This window comes from Lampetra fluviatilis, chromosome 52 (genome assembly GCF_964198595.1).
Source record: "Lampetra fluviatilis chromosome 52, kcLamFluv1.1, whole genome shotgun sequence".
Classification (NCBI taxonomy): Eukaryota; Metazoa; Chordata; class Hyperoartia; order Petromyzontiformes; family Petromyzontidae; genus Lampetra; species Lampetra fluviatilis.
In genome coordinates, this window is record NC_136326.1 from 6,398,603 (window position 1) to 6,407,333 (window position 8,731).

Consider the following 8,731-nt stretch of genomic DNA (forward strand, 5'->3'; position numbering starts at 1 on the left):
GGTGCAATGTCCTGGCTCGCCAGGAGAGGGTGGTGCAGCGACAAAAGTGGAATTCAACCTGCTCCGTCTGTATGGGATAGAGTGTTTCTCCCTCGCATGCCTGGGTGTTCTCTGGGGCTCTCCGGTTTTCTTGCGAATCTTACATTTTTTAGGGAACTGCACAGTTTGAGTGATTGTTGGTGCTGGATCTCTGCCTGGCTGCTGCTGCTGTTGCCGCTCCTAGTCAGTGGTCCCTCCTTTCTCCTGGCATCTCTGAGTCGTCCTCTCTCTCTCTTTACGAGAGCGAGGAGCGAGGAGCATTGCGTCCGCGTTCAAAGCTTTAATCATTGTGGGAGTGTTGATGAAATGACACCGCGCGTACGGTGTTATGAGGACGGTTTGTTAAACGTCTTGGCTCGTGACTGCGCCGAAATTGTGTAACACCCCAGATGTGTGTGTGTATAGCATCTGTATTTGAAACAAATAAATGTAACGAATGTTTATTATATATAAAGATGATATATAATGCGCACTAAAATTTGCAGCTTGAAAGTCATACATTGCATTCCTGTATAATGACATTAACAAACAGATATTCGTCGATAAGGAACACTTTCGAGATGACTGCACGACCTATGGTAATAATAATGCCAATGATTTTTAACGCATGAATCTAGGTATTTGCAATGTCAAATCATTATCTATGTACGTGTATTTTGCAACAATTAACTTCGTCACATGGCTGTTATGAAGAGCAATTTCCAAACAGCTGTGGTGAGAACTTCCAGTACAAAAATATTGCAAATCTAAAATAATAACCGGTATTGCGTCAAATAAAGCCCCAGTAATGAGAGAACTTTAGCTTTCTGGCACAGGATCACGTTACTAACAGTGCAGGGGTCGCACAAGTCCAACAGTATATTTCAAACAGGAAATCTGTTTTACTTTTAAGAGTGTCCGATTGATTGATAGCTTCCAAACACAATGTTGTAAAAACGATACAACGTTCTATCATCCATCAAACATTCATTTCCTTTTCCGCTCCGACGCATTCAGAGTCACGGATACACCCGTGAAGACAATACCTGAACGCCCCAACAAATGTAATATTTTTAACACGTAGGCTTCCGCGACCAATAGCATCCAGGATGGAGGTTTTTTTTGGGTTAGATCGTGTTAATGTAGAAATGTGTCGTTAAAACCCACAAGCACTCGATTGGTGGCTGTCCACAAATCTGACTGTCGCCTGATGAAGCTAGTTGTAATTACTGGCGAAACGTCGTGCTCAGTTTGTAAATGTTGTGGCTTGGCTCTCCAACACACCGGTGTGCTGTACTAGTATACTACACTATACACTACACTATACACTACAATACACTACACTACTATACACTACACTACTATACACTACACTACTATACACTACACTACTATACACTACACTATACACTACACTATACACTACACTACACACTACACTATACACTACACTACTATACACTACACTACTATACACTACACTATACACCAGAGGTGGGACAAAGTCATTGTTATGCAAGTCCAAGTCGAGTCGCAAGTCATCAAATTCATGACTCGAGTCTGACTCGAGTCCAAGTCACATGACTCGAGTCCACATCTCATAGGTGGGACAAAGTCATTGTTATGCAAGTCCAAGTCGAGTCGCAAGTCATCAAATTCATGACTCGAGTCTGACTCGAGTCCAAGTCACATGACTCGAGTCCACACCTCTGCTATACACTAGTGCTGTACTAGTGACGAATTGGCCACGTTTTGTTTACGTGACAACCCTTACGAGTTGGCTGTGTCGGGTTGTGGCGAGTTTAACGACACATTCATATATTTACGCGATTTAACCCCAAAAAAACCGCTATTAAAAATGTAATCTTATCTTTACAATATAGTCGAGAGTAAAAACAACTAATATTTTAACATGATTCCCATATTCTGAATAAACTTGCAATGTATTGCCGAATATTTTATATACGTATTTTTTAAAACAATGATATCTTTGGATGTCACAGTTGTACATTTATAAAGAGCAGAACTGAGAATATATGAGTTCGAATTATCATTATCCTCTCCATCATCATCCGTGGTCAGTCCACTGCTGGATGAAGGCTTCCCCAAGCCGCTGCCCCGTCTCACGATCTTGCGATGTCACCATCCCCCCGGCGCCTACGCAACAGAGCCGATTTCATCCGTCGGTAAAGTCACGTAGAAGGGAAACAATAAAATAATAAAAATAAAACATAATAAAATAAAATTCTCACGACGTTTCGGCCACAACGCAAGCAGCCGTCCTCGTGTTGTGGCCGAAACGTCGTGAGAATTTGATTTTATTATGTTTTATTTTTATTACTTTATTATTTCCCTTCTACGTGACTTCACCGAAAGAACCAAAGAGTATGGATTCCTGCAGTCACGAAGCTTCAAGTCAAGATTTAACTGAAGCGTTTTTTTTTAATATTCCCTGTACCTCCGATTTGCACCGTTGGCTATGCACGGCGCGTAAGAAGGTCAACATATTCTTGGTTCTTTCGGTAAAGTCACGTAGAAGGGAAATTATAAAATAATAAAAATAAAACAATACAATTCTCACGACGTTTCGATTGCAACACAAGCAATCATCATCAGCTGTGGAAACCACAGCAAAAAAAATTGAAAACATTTGAAATAAAATTATTGCCGTGGTTATATAATCTGATTTTTTTTTGCTGCGGTTTTCACACCTGATGATGATTGCTTGTGTTGCAATCGAAACGTCGTGAGGATTTTATTGTTTAATTTATTATTATTTTATTATTTCCCTTCTACGTGACTTTACCGAAAGAACCAAGAATATGAATCTCTGCAGTCACGAAAGCTTTAAATCGAAAGAAGTTCAACACACATATGTGCAACAGTCCACTGCATTGCTTCGCGCAATTAAACTATATTGTTAACTTCAAATACTGTGATATGAAAACAAATATACAGTGTTATATATATATATATATTTTGTAATGTTGACTTTAAACTTATGTCAATAATCTTTTCAACCATAACATGATTATTATTTTAATCTCTGCGCGCTTACTCATCACAATGTCATGGTTATAACAGACTAACAATGATTGCACTGTTTTTTAGTTTCGTTTATAACAATAAAAAATATATCTCCTTTAAATATAAGATACACTTTGTGTTCTTTGGGAACCTGTTCAACTTTATTTTACAATGCGACGTAGCATCTTGCAAAAAATATTTCCATATTTTTACCACCACCATCATCATCATCATTATGCGTGTTTTAGCCAGGAAAGCCTCTCTCAGACCCCATAATTTACCACTATCCTTCTTGGTTCTTTCGGTAAAGTCACGTAGAAGGGAAATAATAAAATAATAAAAATAAAACATAATAAAATACAATTCTCACGACGTTTCGGCCACAACGCAAGCAGTCGTCATCAGGTGAAGAACAGGTCTCCGTTTATATGCTGGGACCGCAGATCGATTCACGACGCAGAAACTCGATTCATGTAGTCGGTCTGCTTTTTCGATGTGACTTGACGTGGAGCTTCTATTATTCAAAAGAAAACGCGTGGACTTTTTTAGCTATTACAGCCTGTTAAATGTGGCCGATAAAACTGAAAAACCCGATGGGTATACAGAAGGTTGTGGGTTCGATCCCGAACTTGACGCCTGCTTCTTTATATTTGGGATTTTCCACGTCCTCTCTCCCCGTGGCTGCGTGGATTTTTCTCCGGGTCCTCCGGTTTTTCCCTCCACACTTAGAATCAACATCACGCGTTTAGAGTATTTGGCTGCTATACATTTCCACACGACAAGCCACTTCGTTGAGCTATCATTTGTGGCCAGGTCGCTTCTGAAAAAGAGCTACATGGTAAAAAAAAAATTGTTTTTGAAGTTTATTTTACACGGTCAGATTTACGACGTTGTGTCGTTAAAACGGAGACCGCCGTGCGTGATGTATTGATGATGTAGCTTGTTCCTAAGGTTACATTAGTGCCTGAAGACGACTCCTTCCAACGTGGGAGGGCTGAAAGGTCGCACGAAGGAGACAGGGGGCAGCGTCAGCCACGGCTATCCCGTAAAAGAGTCTCCTGTATGGGCATCACATTTCATTCCCTGTAATAAGTTATGTTAATCATTAATCGCAAATCAAGAGTATCCGGTCACGCGTGAGGCGCAATGTGCAATTATCCACAACGGTTTCCAGGTCGGGCTTTGGTGTCAAAATAAAAGTCCGCCAGGGTGGAGTGTTGCTCGGCAAGATAAGACACGGGTTTTGGTGTCAAAATAAAAGTCCGCGAGGGTGCAGTGTTTGCTCGGCAAGAGAAGACACGGGCTTTGGTGTCAAAATAAAAGTCCGCGAGGGTGCAGTGTTCTCAACAAGAGAAGACACAGGCTTTGGTGTCAAAATAAAAGTCCGCGAGGGTGCAGTGTTCTCAACAAGAGAAGACACGGGCTTTGGTGTCAAAATAAAACTCCACGAGGGTGCAGTGTTCTCAACAAGAGAAGACACGGGCTTTGGTGTCAAAATAAAAGTCCGCGAGGGGGCAGTTTTCTCGGCAAGAGAAGACACGGGCTTTGGTGTCAAAATAAACGTCCACGAGGGTGCAGTGTTGCTCGGCAGGAGAAGGCACGGACGTTGGTGTCAAATTAAAAGTCCGCGAGAGTGCAGTGTTGCTCAACAAGAGAAGACACGGGCTTTGGTGTCAAAATAAAAGTCCGCGAGGGGGCAGTGTTCTCAACAAGAGAAGATACGGGCTTTGGTGTCAAAATAAAAGTCCGCGAGGGGGCAGTGTTCTCAACAAGAGAAGACACGGGTTTTGGTGTCAAAATAAAAGTCCGCGAGGGGGCAGTTTTCTCGGCAAGAGAAGACACGGGCTTTGGTATCAAAATAAAAGTCCGCGAGGGGGCAGTGTTCTCAACAAGAGAAGACACGGGTTTTGGTGTCAAAATAAAAGTCCGCGAGGGGGCAGTTTTCTCGGCAAGAGAAGACACTGGCTTTGGTATCAAAATAAAAGTCCGCGAGGGTGCAGTGTTCTCAACAAGAGAGGACACGGGCTTTGGTGTCAAAATAAAAGTCCGCGAGGGTCCAGTGTTCTCGGCCTGATGACGACCGCTTGTGTTGCGATCGAAACGTCGTGATATTTTTTTTTAATTTTCTTTTTCTACCCACGTGACTTTACCGAAAGAACCAAAGAGTACACGTTGCTATTAATTACCAATTGCGTCGAGGAGTCTAATTTGAATCGCAATCACACCATTGCAAATACATATTTGAAAGGGAAAACATTAATGAACAATCAATACCTTAATATTCGCACGCGGGGGTAGCCATTTTTTATTTTGTATGGCACCGGGGGCGTGGGGGCGTGGTAGCCAATGGAGGATGACTTGAATATTACACCCGCGAATATTAATACTCAAAGTTCATGAGGAAATTAGGGTTAGAGTGTAGAGGCCATAAATATATGCGTACCTTTAGTAATGATGGACATACACACATTTATTCGTAAAGATGCACTTAACGAATCTCTAAATCATCTCAACTCGCAAAACCCATCCATCCAGTTCACCATGGAAGTGGAAGCTGACAGAATTCTACCATTTCTTGACATTATGCTCAGACGCGGTCCAAATGGTAAAATAAGACACGGCGTTGACCGAAAGAAAACGCACACTGACGCCTAGCCGAATGCAGTCACACCATCACCCTGGAAAGAAATCCACTCTCATCAAGACGCTCATACATCGGGATAAGAGAGTGTCAGATGGTGATAGTCTGAGAAGTGAAATTAAACATGTTAAAGAAGCGCTGCAAAAGAACGGTTACAATGATGCGCAAATCAACAGGGCATTGAATGCCAAAACCAAATCAAATAACACGTGCATTGAAACTGGCCAAGTAATTAAAGCCATTAAAATACCGTACATTGCGTGCGGGAGTAACTGGTAAACTAGCCAGATGTTTGGAAAAGCAAACATCCGAGTTAGATTTGGTACATAAAATACAGAAAGTATTATCTGGTACAAAAGATGTATTACCGAAACTATCAACAGGAGGTGTGTAATCTTAATTTGGAGCTTTCGTGACTGCAGGAATTATTCTTTGGTTCTTTCGGTAAAGTCACGTATAAAGATAAAATAATACATTAAATAAAAGCATACTACGACGTTTCGATTGCAACACAAGCAATCATCATCAGGTATAAAAGAAATAGAAACAAAAATCTAACCAGAAAACTATAGACAGACATATAAGCAGACGGATATCACAAAGATACACAGAGAGAGAAACACGCATCGGCACAAAGAGAGAGATCGTCTCTGTGACGAGGCCTTAAATAGAGAGAGGTGGCGGGGGCGGAGAGAGTGAGGGGGCAGAGAAAAAATTAGCATGTCAATGAGTGGGACGACGACGTGGTACGGTACGCAAGCTTGAAAATTCGGAGAAAGACACACTAAAATTAAATAACCTAGCAAAATATCGAAATGTAATGTAATGCAACACAGAGAGTCGGTCAACACACAATTAACGCATAGCCTGGTTGATTACGTATTTCAAAGATTGCTAAGTTAGAATTTAAGTGTGAAAATTCCAAAGAGAGGCCACAGGCAGAGAGAGAAAACAAAAAACCCAGAAAGAGAGAAAAAAAGATAAGCTTAAAACTTCCCCGTAGAAGAGGTATGTACCGGATTAATTACCTTTGTGGCAAATGTTATGTTGGGCAAACAGGACGAATGATCAGCACGAGACTAAACGAACACCAAAGAAATATTAAATACTCATGAATACAATCGTCAGCAGTGTCAGAACACGCGTGCCAACAAGGACACTCAATTGATTTTGATAATGTTACTCCTGGCCAAAACTAATTCGAGAATATCTCGAAATTGCGATAAGTTAAACTTATTGTAACCATTCGGATAGCTACAGACTTGCATGCCTATACAGGTCACCATACTTAAGTAGGGATTACCGTTGGGACGGCTATTTGATCACACACAGGAAGTTCAAGAACAATGTGCTTGCATAATACGCATGCATAATGTACGTTGATTATCATATAAATAACCAAATCGGCAATGGATACCCATAGTCATTTAAATCACATCTACGCCTCTATTTAAGGAACGAAATAGGAGGACTTCTCCACAAATTTGGCTGTCGCCTGATGAAGCTGGTTGTAATTACTGGCGAAACGTCGTACTCAGATTGTAAATGTTGTGGCTTTGCTCTCCAACACACCGGTGTGCTGTACTAGTACACTACACTATACACTACACTACTATACACTACACTACTATACACTGCACTACTATACACTATACTACTATACACTCCACTACTATACACTACACTACTATACACTACACTGCTATACACTACACTATACACTACACTACTATACACAACACTACTATACACTAAACTACTATCCACTCCACTACTATACACTCCACTACTATACACTACACTACTATACACTACACTAGACACTACACTACTATACACTACACTATACACTACACTATACACTACACTACTATACTATACACTACTATACACTACACTACACACTAGTGCTGTACTAGTAACGAATTGGTCACGTTCTGTTTACGTGACAACCCTTACTAGTTGGCTGTGTCGGGTGGTGGCGGGTTTAACGACACATTTATTTTCTTCACGCGAGCTAACCTCCCAAAAAAACACCCGTTTTATAGATACACACATTTAAAAGTGCTTATTCAAATGAATGACTACATAGTCTTCTTGGTTATTTCGGTAAAGTCACGTAGTAATATTTTATTATGTTTTATTTTTATTATTTTATTATTTCCCTTCTACATGACTTTACCGAAAGAATCAAGAAGACGAATCCCTGCAGTCACGAAAGCTTTAAATCGAAAAATGACTACATAGGTTAATATTGTGTCATTTAGATACAGGCCATCACGTCCTGCCATCAGCAGTGCTACTCGATTGCTTTGCGTGGCGGTCGTGGTGGTGGGGTGAGTGGAGGAATGCCGCCCCCTGCCGCTCCCCAGACCCAGTTTTTTTTTCCAGTTTTCATTTATTTGATATAGCCCTGTGAGCCATTCTGCTCTTGAACCGGGTGCAACCGCAACAAACAAAAAACAAAAACATGAACAAGAAAACATCTTAAAGCGACTATGTGCAAACAGAAAATCCAGGAAAAAAACGGCAAAATATTCCAGAAAAAGCACCGTACACCAACGCTGTGTGCAAAAATCCCAGTGGGATGCAAGTCAAACAACAACAACCACAACAACCACAAGACAACTTAGATCAAGGCCATCAGTCTGACTCCGTACTACAACAAACAAACATGGCCAAACCAAAAAACTTTTCGAAATCACCAAAACAAAGCCGTGAAAGCAATGTAACAGTGATCATAGGAACTGTGACCGAATTTTCACAATAAACGACATGAACAACATGTACCACCAGACCCTGCGTACGCCCATGGGTCCACACGAGCGCCTCCCGGTGAAAAGATGAAGCTGAAGGCGCAGCCCCTGCAATCGCCACTGCTGGCGGAAGCCCCCCCCCCCCTACCTAGAGCGAGCTGCAGAGATTGGCCGTTGAACAAGAGATGCTTAGCTCAATGGCCCTTCCTCTCCAGAGGCTGCTTGGCCTACTCTTCCACTCTTTCCAGTGCGACTTGGAAGTGATGCGGAGTACCGACACGTTGCCCCA